At 42.9% G+C, this 26,310-nt stretch overlaps 1 long non-coding RNA gene across 1 annotated transcript; it reads left to right on the top strand.

The window, feature by feature from the left end:
• Positions 1-13,189: 13,189 nt before the first annotated feature.
• LOC142212779 (uncharacterized) lies at positions 13,190-25,919 on the top strand. Its single transcript, XR_012717213.1, has 4 exons — positions 13,190-13,271; positions 16,890-16,991; positions 21,964-22,077; positions 25,454-25,919. It is a non-coding gene; the product is annotated as an uncharacterized LOC142212779 (long non-coding RNA).
• Positions 25,920-26,310: the final 391 nt, after the last annotated feature.

Below are 26,310 nucleotides of genomic sequence, written 5' to 3'. Positions count from 1 at the left end.
AGTCAGACAATGGCACTGTATACCAGTAGTAAAAATTGTGGGTGCACGTAACCCCAATATATTCTTTGAATTCCCAGTCAGAAACTGGCACTATATGGCAGTAGCAAGAAATGAGGGTATTTATAACCCCAATATATTCTTTGAATTCCCAGTCAGACAATGGCACTGTATACCAGTAGTAAAAATTGTGGGTGCACGTAACCCCAATATATTCTTTGAATTCCCAGTCAGAAACTGGCACTATATGGCAGTAGCAAGAAATGAGGGTATTTGTATTCCCAATATACTCTTTGAATTCCCAGTCAGACAATGGCACTGTATACCAGTAGTAAAAATTGTGGGTGCACGTAACCCCAATATATTCTTTGAATTCCCAGTCAGAAACTGGCACTATATGGCAGTAGCAAGAAATGAGGGTATTTGTATTCCCAATATACTCTTTGAATTCCCAGTCAGACAATGGCACTGTATACCAGTAGTAAAAATTGTGGGTGCACGTAACCCCAATATATTCTTTGAATTCCCAGTCAGACACTGGCACTATATGGCAGTAGCAAGAAATGAGGGTATTTGTATTCCCAATATACTCTTTGAATTCCCAGTCAGACAATGGCACTGTATACCAGTAGTAAAAATTGTGGGTGCACGTAACCCCAATATATTCTTTGAATTACCAGTCAGAAACTGGCACTATATGGCAGTAGCAAGAAATGAGGGTATTTATAACCCCAATATATTCTTTGAATTCCCAGTCAGACAATGGCACTGTATACCAGTAGTAAAAATTGTGGGTGCACGTAACCCCAATATATTCTTTGAATTCCCAGTCAGAAACTGGCACTATATGGCAGTAGCAAGAAATGAGGGTATTTGTATTCCCAATATACTCTTTGAATTCCCAGTCAGACAATGGCACTGTATACCAGTAGTAAAAATTGTGGGTGCACGTAACCCCAATATATTCTTTGAATTCCCAGTCAGACACTGGCACTATATGGCAGTAGCAAGAAATGAGGGTATTTGTATTCCCAATATATTCTTTGAATTCCCAGTCAGACAATGGCACTGTATACCAGTAGTAAAAATTGTGGGTGCACGTAACCCCAATATATTCTTTGAATTACCAGTCAGAAACTGGCACTATATGGCAGTAGCAAGAAATGAGGGTATTTGTATTCCCAATATATTCTTTGAATTCCCAGTCAGACAATGGCACTGTATACCAGTAGTAAAAATTGTGGGTGTATATAGCCCCAATTCTATTGCTAGGGGACTTGCAGGGTATTTCTGGGGTGAAGGTGGGGGGGCACACCGTTGGAACGGGTATCGGGGTATATATCGGGTATACGGGAATACACTGACAGTGTATTCCATTCAGGATCCTGGGAAAGCTGGGTTGCGGCGATTGAGCCCGTCAGTGCCACGTTACACTGACAAGCTTCTCCCTGGAATTTAGCTCTTACAAGAGCTGTTGGTTGTCTTCTCCTTCCTATCCTAGCCTGTCCCTGCCTACCCAGAATCTAAGCCCTAGCTAGCTGGACGGAAACCTCCGTCCTCGGTGAATTGCAAGCTCAGAATGACGCGAAGCTGGGCGTCGCTGTTCTTTTAAATTAGAGGTCACATGTTTTCGGCAGCCAATGGGTTTTGCCTACTTTTTTCAACGTCACCGGTGTCGTAGTTCCTGTCCCACCTACCCAGCGCTGTTATTGGAGCAAAAAAGGCGCCAGGGAAGGTGGGAGGGGAATCGAGTAATGGCGCACTTTACCACGCGGTGTTCGATTCGATTCGAACATGCCGAACAGCCTAATATCCGATCGAACATGAGTTCGATAGAACACTGTTCGCTCATCTCTAATGATGAGCAGCACAATGCAGATGTTATTTAATGAAGAATATAATAATTCACTAAAAGAGACATGGCAGTCTCAGAGGAGGTGTCAGGTCCTCTTTTAGGCTTAGACCCCACGTAGCAGGCCGCAAGAATAAAGTTCTGCAGGAAAAACTGCGGCGGACTTTCTGCTTCTATTATACCTGCGTTTCCTTAGATATAATTGACATGCTGCAATTTCCATAACTGTGACGGTTCTGGAAATGACAACGTGTGTGCAGCGCATATTCTTTCACAAGGTGTGGATGGGATTCGCTACAAACCCATCAATCTTGCAGTGGCTGTGAACCACAGTATTTTTTCCATGGTGTTTATGCCATGTGGGGCCCCGGCCTAATATTGCCATCATGTGACACTGATCTCTGCAAACTTGACACCAGCCACACTACTGCACAATAATATTGTATGTGCCCAATAATATTAAGAAAAAACACACTTGGTGTAAAATGGATGAACTTATTTTATAAGGTGCTTGTCATAAATCTAACACAACCTCTGGTAGTCTTTGTATCTACAATACAACCTAAGGTAGGTAAAAAAATGACAAAAATTTCAGGCATCATTTCCGTCAGAAATCTTGTGTAAATGATGATCAATCTGACAAGATTGTTTGCCCCACCAATATCATGCAACCACCACAGCCTATTTCAGGAAAATCACAATTGTGACATAAAAAAAAAATCAATAAAACTTGTTGAGTTAAAAAAATTTGTGGCATAAAAACACCATTTTTATATCAGAAAATAGGTGTATGAGATTAATACGTCCTCATAGAGCTCAATGCTCTTTCTATAACTAAATATTTTTTTCTTATCTGCTTTAGAACTTATTTAAATTTCAGCCTCAGGTTCTGACTAATCCGGTTTCGAATGCTGAAAACCAAAGCCTTTTGCTTCCTATTCCTGCAAAAAAATAAAATATACACTGTGGGTCACCTGGCGCACAGCAGCAAAGAATGGACACACTGGCCACCTGGTTCACATTGGGGATCCCCTTTCACTGAAGATGTTGTACTACAGCAGTTCTGATATTGGGATACCTCACATAGTGATGAAGAACAGTAACTTGTGCATGCCTGGAGGAGCGAATGCCATGCTTTTACTGCTGCAGGCTTGCACCTAACCCCACCACCACCATTGCAGGTCTTGAGATCCCGCTCGACAGGTGCTCTGTAGAAAATGCTGGTTCAAGAAAACAACCAATGTACCAGTGTAAGCAACTCTCCTTCCATCGCAAACAGAGCCAACAAGCACCCTCTAATATGAGCTGGCCTCCCCTCCTGTGAGCCATCTGTCATTTCTTGAGCCATCTCCTATTCTATGACATCACTGTGCACATTATCTCTATTCTACATTATCACTGTGCACATTATCTCTATTCTGTGACATCACTGTCCGCAGTACCTCTATTCTGTGACATCACTGTGCGCAGTACCTCTATTCTGTGACATCACTGTGCGCAGTACCTCTATTCTGTGACATCACTGTGCGCAGTATCTCTATTCTGTGACATCACTGTGCGCAGTACCTCTATTCTGTGACATCACTGTCCGCAGTACCTCTATTCTGTGACATCACTGTGCGCAGTACCTCTATTCTGTGACATCACTGTGCGCAGTATCTCTATTCTGTGACATCACTGTGCGCAGTATCTCTATTCTGTGACATCACTGTGCGCAGTACCTCTATTCTGTGACATCACTGTGCGCAGTACCTCTATTCTGTGACATCACTGTGCGCAGTACCTCTATTTTGTGACATCACTGTGCGCAGTACCTCTATTCTGTGACATCACTGTGCGCAGTACCTCTATTCTGTGACATCACTGTGCGCAGTATCTCTATTCTGTGACATCACTGTGCACATCATCTATTCTGTGACATCACTGTGCTCATTATCTATTCTGTGACATCACTGTGCACATCATCTATTCTGTGACATCACTGTGCACATTATCTCTATTCTGTGACATCACTGTGCGCAGTATCTATTCTGTGACATCACTGTGCGCAGTATCTCTATCCTGTGACATCACTATGCACATTATCTCTATTCTGTGATATCACTATACACATCATCTGTATTCTACGACATCACTGTGCACATCATCTTTATTCTGTGACATCACTGTGCACAGTATCTCTATTCTACGACATCAGTGTGCACAGTATCTCTACTCTGTGACATCAATGTGCGCAGTATCTCTATTCTCTGACATCACTGTGCGCAGTATCTCTATTCTGTGACATCACTGTGCGCAGTATCTCTATTGTGACATCACTGTGCGCAGTATTTCTATTCTGTGACATCACTGTGCGTAGTATCTCTATTCTGTGACATCACTGTGCGCAGTATCTCTATTCTGTGACATCACTGTGCGCAGTATCTCTACTCTGTGACATCACTGTGCGTAGTATCTCTATGCTGTTACATCACTGTGCGCAGTATCTCTATTCTGTGACATCACTGTGCGCAGTATCTCTATTCTGTGACATCACTGTGCGCAGTATCTCTATTCTACATTATCACTGTGCACATTATCTCTATTCTGTGACATCACTGTGCACATTATCTCTATTCTGTGACATCACTGTGCGCAGTACCTCTATTCTGTGACATCACTGTGCGCAGTATCTCTATTCTGTGACATCACTGTGCGCAGTACCTCTATTCTGTGACATCACTGTCCGCAGTACCTCTATTCTGTGACATCACTGTGCGCAGTACCTCTATTCTGTGACATCACTGTGCGCAGTATCTCTATTCTGTGACATCACTGTGCGCAGTATCTCTATTCTGTGACATCACTGTGCGCAGTACCTCTATTCTGTGACATCACTGTGCGCAGTACCTCTATTCTGTGACATCACTGTGCGCAGTACCTCTATTTTGTGACATCACTGTGCGCAGTACCTCTATTCTGTGACATCACTGTGCGTAGTATCTCTATGCTGTTACATCAATGTGCACACGATCTCTATTCTGTGACAACACTGTGTGCAGTATCTCTATATTGTGACATCACTGTGTGCAGTATCTCTATGTTGTGACATCACTGTGCACATCATCTATTCTGTGACATCACTGTGCGCAGTATCTCTATTCTGTGACATCACTGTGCACATCATCTATTCTGTGACATCACTGTGCTCATTATCTATTCTGTGACATCACTGTGCACATCATCTATTCTGTGACATCACTGTGCACATCATCTATTCTGTGACATCACTGTGCACATTATCTCTATTCTGTGACATCACTGTGCGCAGTATCTATTCTGTGACATCACTGTGCGCAGTATCTCTATCCTGTGACATCACTATGCACATTATCTCTATTCTGTGATATCACTATACACATCATCTGTATTCTACGACATCACTGTGCACATCATCTTTATTCTGTGACATCACTGTGCACAGTATCTCTATTCTACGACATCAGTGTGCACAGTATCTCTACTCTGTGACATCAATGTGCGCAGTATCTCTATTCTCTGACATCACTGTGCGCAGTATCTCTATTCTGTGACATCACTGTGCGCAGTATCTCTATTGTGACATCACTGTGCGCAGTATTTCTATTCTGTGACATCACTGTGCGTAGTATCTCTATTCTGTGACATCACTGTGCGCAGTATCTCTATTCTGTGACATCACTGTGCGCAGTATCTCTACTCTGTGACATCACTGTGCGTAGTATCTCTATGCTGTTACATCACTGTGCGCAGTATCTCTATTCTGTGACATCACTGTGCGCAGTATCTCTATTCTGTGACATCACTGTGCGCAGTATCTCTATTCTGTGACATCACTGTGCGCAGTATCTCTATTCTCTGACATCACTGTGCGCAGTATCTCTATTCTGTGACATCACTGTGCGCAGTATCTCTATTGTGACATCACTGTGCGCAGTATCTCTATTTTGTGACATCACTGTGCGCAGTATCTCTATTCTGTGACATCACTGTGCGCAGTATCTCTATTCTGTGACATCACTGTGCGCAGTATCTCTATTCTCTGACATCACTGTGCGCAGTATCTCTATTCTGTGACATCACTGTGCGCAGTATCTCTATTGTGACATCACTGTGCGCAGTATCTCTATTTTGTGACATCACTGTGCGCAGTATCTCTATTCTGTGACATCACTGTGCACAGTATCTCTATTCTGTGACATCAGTGTGCGCAGTATCTCTATGCTGTTACATCACTGTGTACATGATCTGTATTCTGTGACATCACTGTGCATAGTATCTCTATACTGTAACATCACTGTGCACAGTATCTCTATTCTGTGATATCACTGTGCGCAGTATCTTTATGCTGTTACATCACTCTGCACATGATCTCTATTCTGTGACATCACCGTGCGCAGTATCTCTATTCTACGACATCACTGTGCGCAGTATCTCTATTCTGTGACATCACTGTGCACATGATCTCTATTCTGTGACATCACCGTGCGCAGTATCTCTATTCTACATCACTGTGCGCAGTATCTCTATTCTGTGATATCACTGTGCACATGATCTCTATTCTGTGACATCACTGTACGCAGTATGTCTATGCTGTTATATCACTGTACGCAGTATCTCTATGCTGTGACATCACTGTGCGCAGTATCTCTATTCTGTGACATCACTGTACGCAGTATCTCTATTCTGCGACATCACTGTGTGCAGTATCTCTATTCTGTGACATCACTGTGGGCATACCTCCCAACCGTCCCGATTTCCACGGGACAGTCACGATTTGGGTGACATGTCCCGCGGTCCCGGTTGGAGGGAGGTATGTCCCGATTTCAACTCAGTGTTCAACTGAGTTGAACACATATGCGGCTGAAGCAAGGAGCTGACACAGGTCAGCTCCTCGCTTCGCCGCTGCCCGCCTCTCTCCCTGACACATGCGGCTGAAGCTGCTCGCGTGCTCGCTTCGCCGCTGCGTCTCTCTCTCGCTGACACATGCGGCTGAAGCGAGGAGCTGACCTGTGCCAGCTCCTCGCTTCGCTGCTGCCGCCGGCTCCTGGCTTGTAGACGCGATGTACAAGCCAGGAGCCGGCGGCAGCAGCGAAGCGAGGAGCTGATACAGGTCAGCTCCTCGCTTCAGCCGCATGTGTCAGCGAGAGAGAGACGCAGCGGCGAAGCGAGCACGCGAGCAGCTTCAGCCGCATGTGTCAGGGAGAGAGGCGGGCAGCGGCGAAGCGAGGAGCTGACCTGTGTCAGCTCCTTCCTTCAGCCGCATGTGTCAACGAGAGAGGCGGGCAGAGAGCGGCGAGGGAGCGGAGGAGAAGGTAAGTTTAATGTTGAGGTGGAACGTGAATCTGGGGGCAGATGAAGGAGAGGACGGCATGACACTGGGGGCAGAGATGGAGAGGACGGCATGACACTGGGGGCAGAGATGGAGAGGACATGAATCTGCGGGCAGAGATGGGGACATGAATCTGGGGGCAGAGATGGAGGGACAGGAATCTGGGGGCAGAGATGTGGGACATGAATCTGGGGGCAGAGATGTGGGGACATGAATCTGGGGGCAGAGCTGGAGTGGACATGAATCTGGGGGCAGAGATGGAGGGGAAATGAATCTGGGGCAGAGATGGAGTGGACATGAAACGGGGGGCAGAGATGGGGGACATGAATCTGGGGGCAGAGATGGAGAGGATATGAATCTGGGGGCAGAAATGGGGGACATGAATCTGGGGGAAGAGATGGGGACATGAATCTGGGGGCAGAGATGGAGAGGACATGAATTTGGGGGAAGAGATGGGGGACATGAATCTGGGAGCAGAGATGTGGGACATGAATCAGGGGGCAGAGATGTGGGGACATGAATCTGGGGGCAGAGATGGAGGGACATGAATCTGGGGGCAGAGATGGGGGACATGAATCTGGGGGCAGAGATGGAGGGACAGGAATCTGGGGGCAGAGATGTGGGACATGAATCTGGGGGCAGAGATGGAGAGGAATTGAATCTGGGGGCAGAGATGGAGGGACATGAATCTGGGGGCAGAGATGGAGGGACATGAATCTGGGGGCAGAGATGTGGGACATGAATCTGGGGGCAGAGATGGAGGGACATGAATCTGGGGGCAGAGATGGAGGGGACATGAATCTGGGGGAAGAGATGGGGGACATGAATCTGGGGGCAGAGATGGAGAAGACATGAATTTGGGATAAGAGATGGGGGACATGAATCTGGGGGCAGAGATGGGGACATGAATCTGGGGGCAGAGATGGAGAAGACATGAATTTGGGGGAAGAGATGGGGGACATGAATCTGGGGGCAGAGATGTGGGGACATGAATCTGGGGGCAGAGATGGAGGGACATGAATCTGGGGGCAGAGATGGAGAAGACATGAATTTGGGGGAAGAGATGGGGACATGAATCTGGGAGCAGAGATGTGGGACATGAATCTGGGGGCAGAGATGTGGGGACATGAATCTGGGGGCAGAGATGGAGGGACATGAATCTGGGGGCAGAGATGGGGGACATGAATCTGGGGGCAGAGATGGAGGGACAGGAATCTGGGGGCAGAGATGTGGGACATGAATCTGGGGGCAGAGATGGAGAGGAATTGAATCTGGGGGCAGAGATGGAGGGACATGAATCTGGGGGCAGAGATGGAGGGACATGAATCTGGGGGCAGAGATGTGGGACATGAATCTGGGGGCAGAGATGGAGGGACATGAATCTGGGGGCAGAGATGGAGGGGACATGAATCTGGGGGAAGAGATGGGGGACATGAATCTGGGGGCAGAGATGGAGAAGACATGAATTTGGGGTAAGAGATGGGGGACATGAATCTGGGGGCAGAGATGGGGACATGAATTTGGGGGAAGAGATGGGGGACATGAATCTGGGAGCAGAGATGTGGGACATGAATCTGGGGGCAGAGATGTGGGGACATGAATCTGGGGGCAGAGATGGAGGGACATGAATCTGGGGGCAGAGATGGGGGACATGAATCTGGGGGCAGAGATGGAGGGACAGGAATCTGGGGGCAGAGATGTGGGACATGAATCTGGGGGCAGAGATGGAGATTAATTGAATCTGGGGGCAGAGATGGAGGGACATGAATCTGGGGGCAGAGATGGAGGGACATGAATCTGGGGGCAGAGATGTGGGACATGAATCTGGGGGCAGAGATGGAGGGACATGAATCTGGGGGCAGAGATGGAGAGGACATGAATCTGGGGGCAGAGATGGAGAGGACATGAATCTGGGGGCAGAGATGGAGGGACATGAATCTGGGGGCAGAGATGGAAGAGGGACATGAAACTGGGGGCAGATGAAGGGTGTATATGAAACTGGGGGAGAGATAGAGGGGGGACATATAATTTACGGGTGAATGTAGGAGGATTATACTGTGTGCGGGAACATGAAAAATTAACGAGTGGGCGGAGTCAACACAAAAGTGGGTGGGGCTAAATTTGCCGCAGCGCGCTACGCGCGCCGCACATTTTATCCCTCTTTCGGTTCTTCAAAAGTTGGGAGGTATGCTGTGGGCAGTATCTCTATTCTGTGACATCACTGTGCACATCATCTATTCTGTGACATCACTGTGCGCAGTATGTCTGTGCTGTTACATCACTGTGCGCAGTATCTCTATTCTGTGACATCACTGTGCGCAGTATCTCTATGCTGTTACATCACTGTGCGCAGTACCTCTATTCTGTGACATCACTGTGCACAGTATCTCTATTATGTGACATCACTGTGCGCAGTATCTCTATGCTGTTACATCACTGTGCACATGATCTGTAGTCTGTGACATCACTGTGCGTAGTATCTCTATGCTGTTACATCAATGTGCACACGATCTCTATTCTGTGACATCACTGTGTGCAGTATCTCTATGTTGTGACATCACTGTGTGCAGTATCTCTATGTTGTGACATCACTGTGCACATGATCTCTATTCTGTTACATCACTGTGCATAGTATCTCTATGTTGTGACATCACTGTGCACATGATCTCTATTCTGTTACATCACTGTGCATAGTATCTCTATGCTGTGACATCACTGTGCATAGTATCTCTGTGCTGTTACATCACTGTGCGCAGTAGCTTTATGCTGTTACATCACTGTGCACATGATCTGTAGTCTGTGACATCACTGTGCGTAGTATCTCTATGCTGTTACATCAATGTGCACACGATCTCTATTCTGTGACATCACTGTGTGCAGTATCTCTATGTTGTGACATCACTGTGTGCAGTAACTCTATGTTGTGACATCACTGTGCACATGATCTCTATTCTGTTACATCACTGTGCGCAGTATCTTTATGCTGTGACATCACTGTGCACATGATCTCTATTCTGTGACATCACTGTGCGCTGTATCTCTATGCTGTTACATCACTGTGCACATGATCTGTAGTCTGTGACATCACTGTGCGTAGTATCTCTATGCTGTTACATCAATGTGCACACGATCTCTATTCTGTGACAACACTGTGTGCAGTATCTCTATATTGTGACATCACTGTGTGCAGTATCTCTATGTTGTGACATCACTGTGCACATGATCTCTATTCTGTGACATCACTGTGCGCAGTATCTCTATGCTGTGACATCACTGTGCATAGTATCTCTGTGCTGTTACATCACTGTGCGCAGTAGCTTTATGCTGTGACATCACTGTACACATCATCTCTATTCTGTGATATCACTGTGCGCAGTATCTCTATTCTCTGACATCACTGTGCACATTATCTCTATTATGTGACATCACTGTGCGCAGTATCTCTATGCTGTTACATCACTGTGCACATGATCTGTAGTCTGTGACATCACTGTGCGTAGTATCTCTATGCTGTTACATCAATGTGCACACGATCTCTATTCTGTGACATCACTGTGTGCAGTATCTCTATGTTGTGACATCACTGTGTGCAGTATCTCTATGTTGTGACATCACTGTGCACATGATCTCTATTCTGTTACATCACTGTGCATAGTATCTCTATGATGTGACATCACTGTGCATAGTATCTCTGTGCTGTTACATCACTGTGCGCAGTAGCTTTATGCTGTTACATCACTGTGCACATGATCTGTAGTCTGTGACATCACTGTGCGTAGTATCTCTATGCTGTTACATCAATGTGCACACGATCTCTATTCTGTGACATCACTGTGTGCAGTATCTCTATGTTGTGACATCACTGTGTGCAGTAACTCTATGTTGTGACATCACTGTGCACATGATCTCTATTCTGTTACATCACTGTGCGCAGTATCTTTATGCTGTGACATCACTGTGCACATGATCTCTATTCTGTGACATCACTGTGCGCTGTATCTCTATGCTGTTACATCACTGTGCACATGATCTGTAGTCTGTGACATCACTGTGCGTAGTATCTCTATGCTGTTACATCAACATGCACACGATCTCTATTCTGTGACAACACTGTGTGCAGTATCTCTATGTTGTGACATCACTGTGTGCAGTATCTCTATGTTGTGACATCACTGTGCACATGATCTCTATTCTGTGACATCACTGTGCGCAGTATCTCTATGCTGTGACATCACTGTGCATAGTATCTCTGTGCTGTTACATCACTGTGCGCAGTAGCTTTATGCTGTGACATCACTGTATACATCATCTCTATTCTGTGATATCACTGTGCGCAGTATCTCTATTCTCTGACATCACTGTGCACATTATCTCTATTCTGTGACATCACTGTACGTAGTATCTCTATTCTGTGACATCACTGTGCGCAGTATCTCTATTCTCTGACATCACTGTGCACATTATCTCTATTCTGTGACATCACTGTACGTAGTATCTCTATTCTGTGACATCACTGTGCGCAGTATCTCTATTCTCTGACATCACTGTACGTAGTATCTCTATTCTGTGACATCACTGTGCGCAGTATCTCTATTCTCTGACATCACTGTGCACATTATCTCTATTCTGTGACATCACTGTACGTAGTATCTCTATTCTGTGACATCACTGTGCGCAGTATCTCTATTCTCTGACATCACTGTACGTAGTATCTCTATTCTGTGACATCACTGTGCGCAGTATCTCTATTCTCTGACATCACTGTACACATTATCTCTATTCTGTGACATCACTGTACGTAGTATCTCTATTCTGTGACATCACTGTGCACATTATCTCTATTCTGTGACATCACTGTGCACATTATCTCTATTCTGTGACATCACTGTGCGCAGTATCTCTATTCTGTGACATCACTGTGCGCAGTATCTCTATTCTGTGACATCACTGTGCGCAGTATCTCTATTCTGTGACATCACTGTGCATAGTATCTCTGTGCTGTTACATCACTGTGCGCAGTATCTCTATTCTGTGACATCACTGTGCATAGTATCTCTGTGCTGTTACATCACTGTGCGCAGTAGCTTTATGCTGTGACATCACTGTACACATCATCTCTATTCTGTGATATCACTGTGTGCAGTATCTCTATTCTGTGACATCACTGTGCGCAGTATCTCTATTCTGTGACATCACTGTACGTAGTATCTCTATTCTGTGACATCACTGTGCGTAGTATCTCTATTCTGTGACATCACTATGTTCATTATCCATACACATAAAGGAAAGCACAATAGTCATAATACACTTTCCAAGTTCTGAACTTGCTTTATACGGTGGTCATGGCAGAGTGCGGCCCCCGTTACAAGTTTTGCTATGTGACCCCATGATTACTTGTCACAGAAATAAAACAGATGACATGAAACCAGAGGGCTCCAATCTTGCAGCTTGCCAGAGATATGAAGAGATTCGCTCCTCCTGTACTCATGTCTTCAGATTGTTCTTTCCCTCCATTACGTCTTGGAATGAGACGTCTTCATTGTAGAGGGCTGAACACTGTGTATAAATAAATGATAAGGCTCCTGACACCAGGACTGTGACTCACTGAGACAGTCAGGAACTAGAGCCAGTAATGAGCAGCTGCGAAGGCTGCACCCAACTTAGACTTGGCAAAACCTGGGAATATCTTGTGAGAAAAAAAAATCCTTTCAGCCTTTGGGGAAAACACCTCCTACGCTCTTCTTTTCGTGTGTTTTTTCCCTCACACCGCATCAGACCGCACTGCGCATGACGGCTCCGGCTCCAGCACTCACAGCCACCCCGCTGAAGATGCTCTGGGGATGCTCTCAGCGTCATCGATGCTTAGCAACACTTCGGATCGAGCGCAGCTTAGCAACCTTGTAGCACAGCTCCGCCCCCTGGACCAATCAGATGGCAGGGAGCAGAGAGCGTGCAGCTGGTGAGCAGGGGAGCGGGCGGCAGCTAGAGCCGGGAGACACGTGTGAGTGCTGGGGAGAAGACATGAGAGGACGGGGGTCTTAGGAGGTGGCTGCAAGGTGACCACATTACCAGGTACCCATCCACAACTTGTATCTACTTTCTGACTACTCTCCTCCTAGTTCTAGGGTCTAACTTGTCTATACCACTGCAAATGCCTATCTGTATAATGAGTGCAATATACTAACAACCTGCTCTGTAAGCACTACCTCAGCTGCTGCAGAACCTCATGAGTGTCTCCATTTATATAGGGTCAAGCTAGAGATGTAAAATACCATCTGCTATCACATATATTTTATATTTGGCCAGTGTGAGAATACTTATTAGCCCTGATTAATAATATGTCTTTGCTTTACCAATAATGCAGCTGCTGCAGAACCTCATCAGTGTCTCCATTTATATAGGGTCAAGTTAGAGATGTAAAATACCATCTGATATCACATATATTTTATATTTGCCCAGTGTGACAATACTTATTAGCCCTAATTAATAATATGTCTTTGCTTTGGCAATAATGCAGCTGCTGCAGAACCTCATCAGTGTCTCCATTTTTATAGGGTCATTTTCATATCTGATCTCACGTATATTTTATTACCCAGTGTGAAAATACTTATTAGCCCTAATTAATAATATGTCTTTGCTTTAGCAATAAGGCAGCTGCTGCAGAACCTCTTGAAGGTTTATGTCTTGTAAGATAGGTATCTTGTTTCATATACAGCTACGGTGTGCTTATAGAAGCTAAAAGTTGTCTACAGGCTCCATACTGTAGTGGAAACATTGTCACTTCCATCTGTTCTGTAATGATCACCGTCATCATCGCTAGGTCCCTTAGAGCTGAAATAAGGATGGCTTTATGTTAACCGTTTAATGCACAGCTGCAAGATTGCCTGACCTCTCTCTTACAACTCCTTACCTATAAAGCAGCTACTAGAATTCTTCCATTTAGGAGACATATTAACCCTTTTACTAAGATGTTGTACATCCCTTGAGCGACAGCTAAGCCTCTGCACCAAGGCTATGTTTCCTCCATGTACTATTATTTATTATAATCTATATCAGACTGCAGGTCTACTATGTTGCCTCTTATATGCAGGTCCACTGGGCTGAGCAGAGCTGTCGTAGCCATTCACCACTTCTCCGTCCATAGCAGATCATAGAGGTCTCCTTATGTTTCCATAACCAGCCTTAGGCTCTACTCATACAACCAAGTTTCATGACCACGTGGCATCATGATCTGTGAAAAATAGGACATGCAAATTTTTTTTCATGGATCACTTCCCTGGCTCCCACATGGGATGCATGTCAGCATGTAAAAAACACGACTGAGAATTGGCACAGTTGTCTGAATACAACCTTACTGGGAAGCACTGCAGTCTTGTGCAGCTGTGTGGGCAGATCACTTTACTGTTTAGCAAAACAAAAAAGCTGATTTGTTTACGTTATATAATATTTAATGTACTTGCATTATCAATTTCTTATAGTTTTCAAGATGCCGGGTTGTACTCATTATTGGTCATGTGATAGTCACACCGGTGCATGACTCCATATAGTTACAGTGCAAATATATGATGTTTAGCAAGCCCTGCACCCATGTGTCCATCACACAGCCACGGCAGACATGTCTTCTGGAAGTAAATACGGTTATTTATTCAACAACAGTGTGAGCAACGCCTTTATGTGTATTTACTATTATACAGGGAATGTTGCACTGTGTGAAACAATGGGTTAAATTTGTATCAGAGATTTCTTCCATTCACTGGGATGTTATCACTTGGACTATGGGTCGCTTTATCTAGATACAATCATTTGCACAGCTGCTGGTAGATTCAGTTCACACCATGGTTGCTAAGTTAATGGATGGATAAAACCTCAGCAAATCCTGCTATGTTATAAAACTCCTCTATAGATACACAGCACAGTAATACAAGTCCGTGTATGTAATGTGCTCTATGTGACGCCAGCACTGCTGCCCATCACCAATGCCTTGTAACTGGTATTGATGATGTGTTTCTGTGAACTACAATAAGTAAGAAAAAAAAGTTCTATTTTTTTTAAATAGTTTTAAGTTTAATAGTTTATAGTGTATTATTGTGAGCAATTGTCATGAAGTTGGAGGAATAAGAAAGCCCATACTGATAGGAGGGCCTTAGTTCAAGTCCCATTTCCTTCCTTTTTTTTTTCTTAATATAGATTGTAAGCCCCATATAGGGGTCACAATGTACATTTTTTTTCCCTATCAATATGTTTTATGTAGAATGGGAGGAAATCCATGCAAACACAGGGAGAACATACAAACTCCTTGCAGATGTTGTTCCTGGCGGGATTCGAACCCAGCACTCCACCACTGCCAGGTTGCAGTACTAACGACTGAGCCACTATGTTGCCCCAAGTCCCATTTCCTTCCTTGAACCAGACATAATATTCTACTCAATGTATGGGGATTGGGGGCACCAGAATACACTGAGAACAAGGAGATCTAACACCACTAACCACCTATGTAACGCCATCCCATGTTTAGGACATGTCCACCACCTTTTCTGCTAAAATTACTGCACCCTTAAAGATCACATTCTTTTGGAAATTAAGTAAAACCAACCTGAAGTGGGCTATTTCTCGTAGCGGCCACACGTGTTGCTTGTATGGTAAGAGAAGGCCTCATGGCAAACATCAGAGGAAAGAAATGGCTCATCATGGGTTGAGCCGATCTCCTTTCCTCATGGATGGTCCTCTGTTAGAAATCGACCCAATGATGCTATTGTCTGTCCTAGCATTGGAAGGAAAATAAAAAAATTAGATAAGCTCGCATCTCATCCTATGGTGGAAAGAATGACTGGAAACAAGAACCATCCTGGAAGAATGCTCCATAAAAGAACTCAAAGAAGGGCACCAGTTTAGGTTACCATTGTCCCTTGTACTTATGGTTAGGAATGGCCATGCACTCATACTACCCCATACTTGTTATCTCTCTTAGGAGTTCTGGGAGACTCGTGACAAGAAGGGGTGGCCTTCTGTACTCCCCGAAGAGCAGGCAAATCTACTGGGCCACTGGGGTAGCAGCCACTTTTTTTTTTAAACTCGTTTTATTGAGAAAATATATAACAAATTACAGTACAAGAAAAATCAAGACATAAGAGATGGCAAAGGGTACACAATCCAAAGCAACCTTGGACCAAGCAGCCACTTTATATGTGATTTGGTCACTTTATTTGCCAGTCATGTTGGATAAGGGGGCATGTTCAATACATTTAGTGCCCACATCACATCACGAGAAAGGATGTGGTCATGTGCGTAAGGGGTGTGGCTTGGCCCAAAAAAACAAAAAAACTGCATATTAGGCACCTTTTTTTCTGGACATTGTCATCCAAATGTTGTCATGTACTCACCACCGATCTGGAGATTTGATAGTAGAAGGTGACTTACGCTACTACTCTAATAGCACTATATTCAGGGAGATCTAGGTATTCTGAGGAGACAATCTGCATAAGGACATAATAATTACAATTAAATTGATGTTTTCACATGGATAATTGACATCATGTGACTTCGCAGTCATTAGCTACGCTAGTTCACAGGTAGAAATCTTCTTCACAGCTCATTACTGTTATTCTCCCGTCACATGGGGACGGTTGCATCACCATTTTCCTATCTGAATTTATATCGCATCTCCAGTTACCTCATTTTTATTCTCAACAGGCGAGCTTTTAAAGAAATGTTTACTTGGCTATGCAAATGGATGAGAGGGATCATTGATGATTTCTGTTCGAGTCGTAACGCAGAGTGAACTGTAACTTTCAGGTGGGTTATTTGGGATTTTACTCATTTTATACTTACCAGATAGAATGATTATGTGTTTCAATGGCCCATGTGTACCACTGGAGCAAATTATTGTGATAGATGAGGAATTCTACATCTGTTTTTGGCTATTTTCATTCATTAGTGCCAAGACTATGAAGGGAGTATAAAGTCCCATGCTGGGCCGCTACTTCATTCAATCTCCCCTTACCTCCTGTCTCGTAGCCAGGGGTATCTGAGGGGCCCAGCAGTCAAACCTGACATTTATCACATATCCAATGCATATTATGAATTGCCATTGTCTGCTTCTTTCTGCTTTGTTTTAATTTTTTCTGTGATATAATTCTACTGATCTTGAATTTATACATTTTTATTATATAGTAATAATTAATATATGATATTATATTATATATATTTTTTTCTTTAATATTGGGAGGGTATCCTAACTGGGGATCAAACTTCTTCCCTGTATAGCTTAACTTTTTATGTTGATAAATGGTGCTCAAAGGTGGACATACAATTTCGGGGTATGTTCCAATAAGGCAGATTATTTGCAGACATTATATCATTCAGTGCCTTAAAAATTAAAGAGGCTCTGTCACCAGGTCTGAAAAGCCCAATGACATTTATCTTCTGACAGGTGATGTCACCCTGAGCATTTTGATGTTTTATTTCTCTAAATCTGTTCAGCCATTCCAAAAATATAATCCCTGTTATTGTTTATGCAAATTAGGGTCTACAAGCCAAGTGGGCGGTAACACTGAATGAAATAATGTAAACAGAGACTCCATTCCCAGAGTCTACTAGCCCACTTGGCTAGTAGACCCTAATTTGCATAAGCAATAACAGGGATCATATCTTTGGAATAACTGAACAGATTTGGAGTTATAAAACCTCAAAATTCTCAGGATGACAGCACCTGCCAGAAGATGTACGGTATGTCATTGGGCTTTTGAGGCTTAATGACAGGTCCTCTTTAACAGTGTTGATTTTGCAGCATATGCATGGATTTCTACAAACCCCATTCACATGCATAGAACTATCATAGAAATGTTTGCAACAAATCTGTCACATTTTGACCTCGGCCTTATAAGTACTACTTAACTAGATTGTCTTCATTGGGTAAAAATAATAAAAAGTGAGATAAATGTTACTTTATGCTTCCATACATATTAATATGTTAGTGTGAAAACAGGAACTGAGTACTTACAAGATGACAAAAGGAAAAGGATGTGGGTAAAAAGAAGAAGTAATCGAGTAAAAAGATGGAAAATTGATATGTGCTATATGGAAGTTGTTATTCTCCCTGGCATTACATTATAGGCTACAAAGATTATACCATTCTGAAGAGAAGAACGGAGTATTTTAGCAACATTTTGTAAAGTTCATATCCAGACAATTTTATTTTCGTGGAAAATTCTATTTAAGGAACTATTATTTTATTTTACTTTTTTTTAAAGAATGGCCTTTATAATCAATGGCCAACCAAGTGACTGCCCAAAAGAGGCAATTGGAGCTGTCAGAAGAAAAAGTGACGCTATCTGATCAGACATTGGTGACATGTTCAAAAGATAAAATAACCCCCTTAATTTTACCTTTACTTTCTCTCATAACATTTAGGCCTGGTTCACATCTATGTTCAGTATTCCGTTCGAGGAGTCTGCATGGGGACCTCCGAACAGAATACTGAACGCATTGACAAGCAGTAAGCTTATGAAAGCACATGGACCCCATAGACTATAATGGGGTCCATGTGTTTTCTGCCCGCTGTCCGCAAGAGTCATGCAGAGAAAAAAGTACTTAATGAACTACTTTCCTCTCCGCATGACTCATGTGGAGACCACGCGGAAAACATTATAATCTATGGGGTCCTTGTGCTTTCATTGCTCACTACTTGTCAATGCGTCTGGTATTCCATTTTGGGGGTCACCTTATGGAACCCCCAGATGGAATACCAACACAGATGTGAACTGGACCTTAAAGGGAACCTGCCAACTTAATAATAGTAAACTAAGAGGTACAATTGTACAGGAAGGACTCTGCCACTGCTAGTCATGGCGCTTGAAAATACTGTCACCTAAAGCTGCTCAGAAGTGTTACAATCCTGTTTTTTCACACATGATAGGACATTGAATGGACATCTACATGGAATACAATCTCTCTTTATTAATAATTTGTCTTCCTGTGCTTAAAGAGAACCTTTCACCAGCTCTGCCATGTTCAGCCCTTTGCATCATTTAATAGGCGCTCCTTCACTGATACCAATGCAGTTGGATTTATTCTCTGCTTCATATGCTATTTAGACTGTTACCCATCATTTGGGCAGTGTCAGGCAAGGAGTGCGATTCTGAGCTCTGACACTGTCCACCTCTTACCAGAGCTGTGAACTACACCACTTTGTCTGCTCCTGTCTGACACACTGGATTTCGTAGAGGTGGTAAAAGGTTCTATTTACGTCTTCTACAATGACTTTGTCATGACTTTAATCTGAATATTGTCTATGTGCATGGCTTTTCCTATTGCTGTATTCTTCTCTAGTGCTGCACCTGTACCCTTGATACATAATCTCTCCCAATGAGACCATGTCCTGAATTTCCATGTCTCTGTAAACATAGATCCCCTAGGAGATGCCTTTCGTAATTAATCGAGTATACATTCATGGCTTCAGTAAATAACTCGGTTTCTTTCATCTGCTTTCATAAAACACAGAATTTGTTTCACTTCCAAGCAAAGTAACAACTATAAGTAAAAGGTGGACATGTGTACTGAAATAACAACTGTCCTTCATACACTACCATAAAGTACACAACTAGCAACTCAATATAATGTCTAAGTGTACTTTTATCAAGTTTATAAATAATACCAAATCAACAGTGTCTGCGTGCAATCCGCTCTAAGTATCATCGTATTGAAGTCTAAATTAATAAAGTTGATGTATAAACTAGTTTAGAGACACACACACACACACACACGGTGTATATAGTGGGTTCTGCTTTAATGGAGGGAAAGAGGTAGTTGGCAAAGTTGTAAAATTGTTCTGGCACATGGCTATTGGATAAGAAACTAGAACGAAGTCACATCCCATCCTCCACAAGTGCTATAAGGTGGTCACATAACACTGCCATACAGTGTCCATGTAAAAGCGCCATACTTGTGGCCAAAGAATAACATTGTACAGTGCTCAAATAACACATTCCTCCATTTCTGTGATTAAATGGGTGCTAGTTGCCCTTGGGTGAAGACCTTCCCCTTTTGTTCAGTATTACCCTGTTTAAAACCACCATAATCATCCACCTTACCCAATTCCCCTCTCCGTTATCAATCCCTTAGACTCTAGGGTGGTCTCTTCTATCTTATCTATCAGTGTTCTAGTAACATTTATCCCTATCATATATTACTGTATAATGTATAATGCCATAGATGACAATTGCTCTAGAAATAAATAAATAAAAAAGGGTTTCAATGGACCCCCACTTTTCCCGAGAACAGGTTTTTTTTAAGCATCCCCCTTGTTATGCCATAAGGATTGCATTTTTCTCAAAGGCATATTGTGTTACTTGAGTGTTAATAATTTGATAGGTTTACAAGAAAACCTCATGTCACCCCCTCCCTCATAGTAATATTAATAGCGTTATAAGTGATAGAGAGCCATAAAACAGATGGTCACTCCGTTTACAATTCCATGATTTGCTCCTATACTGCCCTATTCTCATTCCACTGCCAAAGTCAACAGATTCATTTTCCAGGCAAATACTTTTTCGGCAGCGTCTCAGATGCACTGTCAGCCCTTTACCCAATATCATCGATGAATCTCTTTCCTTTCTGTATAATATGTAATATAATACATATTACATCTTTTTCTAAATAAATATTGATGGTAATCATGGACATATAAGAAGAGAACTCGAAAGCAATAAAGCCCCCCCCCCCATCTCATAGTGTTAGGTGGTGCCATCAAACTCAATTCTAACCAACACAGTCTTTGTTGAGGTCCTGAAATCTCAATTGTAAAAACTATATGCCTTCTTCTTGGGACCGGGGTTGTCATTTAGGCTTCGTGCACACAACCATCGCATGTGCAGGTCTGTGGAAAACAGACTGGACAGCAGATGGACGGTATTTGTGTGCTGCCCATGTTTTTCATTAGACTAGACAGACCAAAATGCAAAAACGGACTGGAATAGGACCTGATCCATATTTAAACCCCACACACAGAAAAACTAGAGATATGTGTACAGTATTTGGCCATAGAAATTAATCCACAATTATCCACAATTACAGACCCATACTTGTGTCTTTCTATTTATCTAACATATTATACGCCCCTAGTAAGTATTTTTTATTGAGATTTTAGTTGACTTTCTATTAAATTGCATAGTGAGGACCTCTAGTGGACAGATTAAACAGGAGTTTTCTGATCTTGTAATAAGCCATCAATACATGATCGGTACGGGTCAGAACTCTAGGACATCCATCAGTCACAAGAACTATACATTTTGCTACTCTCACCATACACTTTGGAAATGAGTGTGACTGCCAGAGAATAGCTAAGAATATGGATATTTAATCAGAGTCTTATTCTATCCTAAGTGTGCATTGGCAGATCACAAAGTCACAGGTGATATGATCATGCCAGATATTTGCAACTAATTTAAAGGAACTGTCCACTTTGGTCTATCTCTCCTTCTTGTCTTTTCATTATACCATGTTGTGGTCACCAGAGTCACAACAGAGCCATAACTCATCTCGGGGCATAGATACCATAGAGGCAGTCTATGTGGTTCCTATGGGATTTACACCATGGCACCATAATGGGTAACACTGTGTGAGCTTTGCTATGAGGTGTCCTGTACTTATTGGACATGTACATCACTGGTTGTCACTTTCATCATCTAGTAAGTGTGTGGTGTGCAAAGACAAACGTTTTTACATTTAGTTTCTATAAAAAATACGTCTTTTTTTACTCCTACAACAGGCACATCTCTAGAAAGACAAATCCATTTCAACAACGTCGAAAGTAGCCTACTTTAAGAGAAAATATGCAGAAGAAGAAAATTTACATCAGGGTTACCAGGGGTGTTTTCCAAAAGTAAGTTGCCAGATGAATATATCAATTTTGTACCTGCTAAAGGTTTAGCCATTTACCCATGTCCCCATAACGTAGAGATGGCTACTCTTTCTCCACCTTCCATTTGCACATGACATGACAGTGTCATCACCTACAAGTCAGGATGAGATCTGCCTCCAGGTTGTCTAAGACAAAGTATTTAGTAGGAGACTTGTTTAATGCAGACTACAAAGCCCTCCCAAAGGACCCGGCATGTCTGCGCACTACATGTTCAATAGGATTTCTGTTGCCCCATTGACTATGGCTGACCACTGGGGGTTCCAGCATAGGACAATCAGTTTATCACCAGAAGACCTTTCTAACACACAGGGAATGTCCAAAGCAGATAACCCTATTACTATATTCTCCTTATCCCTGTGCTAGTTATCTGCTAGCCTGCAAAGAATTAGACAAGGTGGAGCATGAGATGCAAAGACAAGTAGATTACCAGGATATAGAGGAAACATCACCAGAGTACCTTCAAGATCTCCACATTATATCATGCTATAATTTTGTTCTAACCCATTGTCTTTTCGTTAGTCATAGCCAGTGTTGACTGTGATGTATAGGGTCTGCAAGTAAAATTTATTATTGGGGCCCACTGTACAGTTACCTAATTTTTGATAGAAAATCTCTAAAACTGTGCTGTAAACATTTTTATTCCATTGTATTTTGCTATCTAGCATGTAGTTTGGACTGTTCAGTCCTGCTTTCCCAGTCAGTAGTCTGCTGACTGGTTCTTCCCTTGGGCTAGGGTTCTCTTAGGCTAAGGCTCCACATAATGAGCCACAACCAAAAAGTGCTGCAGAAAAGACAGCTGCGGAAATGCATGGCGTTTGTTTCTGTAGCTCTTTTCACAGAAAGTCCGCAGAGTTTTACCCTGCGGACTCTCTATCCCTATTATACCTATGTGGAAAACACTAATGTTTCCGTAGGCATTGATGACATGCTGCAATTTACAAAAACTCAACGATTTTTGAAATTGCAGCATTTCTGCTTTGTTGGTTTTTTTTTGCAATGCTTGGAAGGGATTAACCAAAATCTCATCCCTTTTGCACATACACAATATACCGCATATTTGCAACGTAGGGTACCTGGCCTTAAAGCACATTGCTTAAATGTTGCTGAGGTCTTCATGGTTCATAATGGGGACCCCTGCAGTGATGTCAAATAGGCATGGGGAGGGAGGATATTGACAGACCTGTCTCTGCATTCACATGTCATCTCAATGCCACCTATTTAATTACTTATATATTATGCTTACTTATATACCATCATATTCCAACCGCAATTTACAGACATTGTCATTGACTCTCCCATATAGGGCTCTCAATCTACATTCCTTATCAGTATGTCTTTGGGGTGTGGGAGGAAGCCGGAGTACCTGGAGGAAACCCAGGCAAACACGGGGAGAGCATAAAACTCCTTGTGGATGTTGTCCTTAGCAGGATTCGAACCCAGGACTACAGCTGTTGCATCTATGTAATAATAAACTAAACAGTAAATATTCTACCCAGGTTAAGATGCCTATCTGCATGTGGTGCATTGAGTCTACTGTGCCGTGTGTCATTCGTGCAAGCAGTTGGGGCCCACTGGGGGAATCATCTGCTCCCCATAGACTTGCTTCCCATAGTTAACTTTCATAAACTGCTTTCCCAGGATTAATGGTCCAGTTTACAAGACAACACAATTATCAGTAGATAAAAAAAAAAATAGCAAAATTGTCACAGAAAAAGGAACTGTAGTTGGTCTGTTGTTATAATGTTCAGATGATGAATAATCACGCTGGTGGCACTGTTCATGTTATACGCTGCTGGCATTACCAGTAACTATTAAGAAATGTAGGCAACTACTTTACAAATGTTGTTAGACTATTCAGAATGATGTATTACTGCGTCTGGATAAGGGCAGAGTGGACCAACCCTCAACTTAAGTACGGGAGTTGAACATAAGGTTCCTGGAGTGTTTGTTAGGTTGCAAAAGTCACTAAGCATCTAAAGCCAGTTTGGCAACTAAGTTCAGTTAAACAAGAGATAAGCTTGAATCAGATGCGTGCATGGTAAAGACTTTGAGAAGAATTTTCACAGGGGCTTATAGTTCTGACTAGAGCTTTATGAGCTTCTGACTAGGCTTAACACCCTTGAGTAGATCTATGCCCGCAGCCTAGACAATGCAACTAGTTTTTGGAGCTTTGGAAGAAAAGCACACTTTAGAAACAAGAAACTAAAAAACAGGAATAAAGACCAGGCTTGTCATTGGGATGATCAAGGATAACATTCTTAGCAAAATGTTAGAATTATGACCAAGGCTAGGCTCACACTTGTTCTGCGCGCTCCATTGTTTGGATCCCCTGTCCGCTAAAACAGTGGTTACCCATCTACACCCACAGACCCCTTAGGGTGCATTCACACTACGTTTCCTGAAGCTTATTCTGAACATAAATCACGTTCAGAATAAGCGGCGTATAAAGCAGCTCCATTCATTTCTATGGGAGCCGGCATACGGCTCGGCATGAGCAGAGCTTGCCGTATACGCCGGCACTTCCCATTCACTTCAATGGGACTGCTCGCAGTGAAAGAAGCAGCCCATTCATTTCTATGGGGAGCGCTCGTATGCCGGCTCCCATAGAAATGAATGGAGCTGCTTTATACGCCGCTTATTCTGAACGTGATTTACGTTCAGAATAAGCTTCAGGAAACGTAGTGTGAATGCACCCTTAGACTGTAATGCGGTCCACCCATTTCTGCCTTCTTTAAACTGAAACTGGCAGAAAGAAAAGTCCTCCATGTTGAACTTTTCTCGCTGTCGATTTTCAGCGGATGCAATGGCGGAGTCTCCTATGAAGACTCCAACACAGATGTGAATTTAGCCTAAACTGGGTGTACTGAAGAGGCAGTGAGGCTTGACTGCTTTTTTCTGCTGCCATATTAAAGGGGTTTTCTGGGAACAAAATAATTTTTCAAAAATGTCTGTTAATGCACCCAAATCACTTTAGCAGTGTTTTGAGTGTTTCTCTTTAAGCTCCTGGCATCTTCTACCTTTGTTTACACGTTCTGTTTTCCTACAACTGCTATGATGTCTTGCGCTTCACTCAGAGCTGACTCCCTTCTCCTCTCTCTCACACTCCCTCCCCCTCCCTGTTTCCTTAGCTCACTACCAGCCCTTCCTAACTAACTCAATCCTCCACTCCTTCATACTTACCTGTCTTCTGGGCAGATCTTCTCTGAAAAGAACTTCACTTGTTCTGGGTGGTACCATAGTTTTGAAGAATTTATTAGTAATAAAATATGGCTCCATGTTGTAGAATTAATTGTGCATTAAGGATTACAGAACATTAATGTGATATTTCTTTTCTCAGCACCTGATATTGCCAGAAGACCGGACTTGTATCCTCAAACTGTCTCTAGAAAAGCTTCGCTTCCTTGAAGACCCAGAAGTCTACTTAAGGAGATCAGTGCTGATCAATAACTTGCTCAGAAAGATCCACCTGGAAGCTGATAAGGAAAACTATGACTATTACAAGGGCAGCCCTAGCAGTAGGAGTACTTATACTGATGCTAGAAAACGGGTGAAGCTCATGGTGAAAGGTTGTTACTCTCAATCGCTGCACTATGAGGAATTGTGTTCATATCATATTGTGCCTTATGCTGCCGAAAATATTATGTATCCGATGGGCTACTCAAACAGTCACCTGACACAGAACTCTTCACTGCTGATATACAGGGTGAACGAGTGACCACCAACATACCAGGACTCTGTTAATGGCGTCCTGAAGCTGAAAACGCGATAACATACGGCACGCTTGCAAGTAAAGTTATAGCAGATCAAAAAAATCGACCGGTGAAGTTAGCTGACACTTTACCTATGTGATTGTACAAAATTGCATTGCTTTTCATGAACTGTATGCATATGGTGCACATGTGTCTATCGCTGATGATGCTAGATATTGTATGAGAGATCATTGCATTTTTAGATATTTTTGGATATATACCTTTAGACTTCACTGAACACTTACAGACGAGTTTCAGCTTTATTCTATAGATATTGAATAGAGTTTTGTCACCGGGCAGTGTTTTTAATGCTACAAGTCTTTATAAGCTGATATTTTTCAGGTTAATAGTTTATTATGTTAGGCTTAATTCACACTTGCATTAGAATATCGTACCGTGCTATAGAACAAATGGTTGGCATAACTGATGCAATGTGGGCATGCAT

This window comes from Leptodactylus fuscus, chromosome 7, assembly GCF_031893055.1.
Source record: "Leptodactylus fuscus isolate aLepFus1 chromosome 7, aLepFus1.hap2, whole genome shotgun sequence".
Classification (NCBI taxonomy): Eukaryota; Metazoa; Chordata; class Amphibia; order Anura; family Leptodactylidae; genus Leptodactylus; species Leptodactylus fuscus.
Note: the sequence above shows the minus strand (reverse complement) of the source record. Positions and strands in the feature narration are given on the sequence as shown.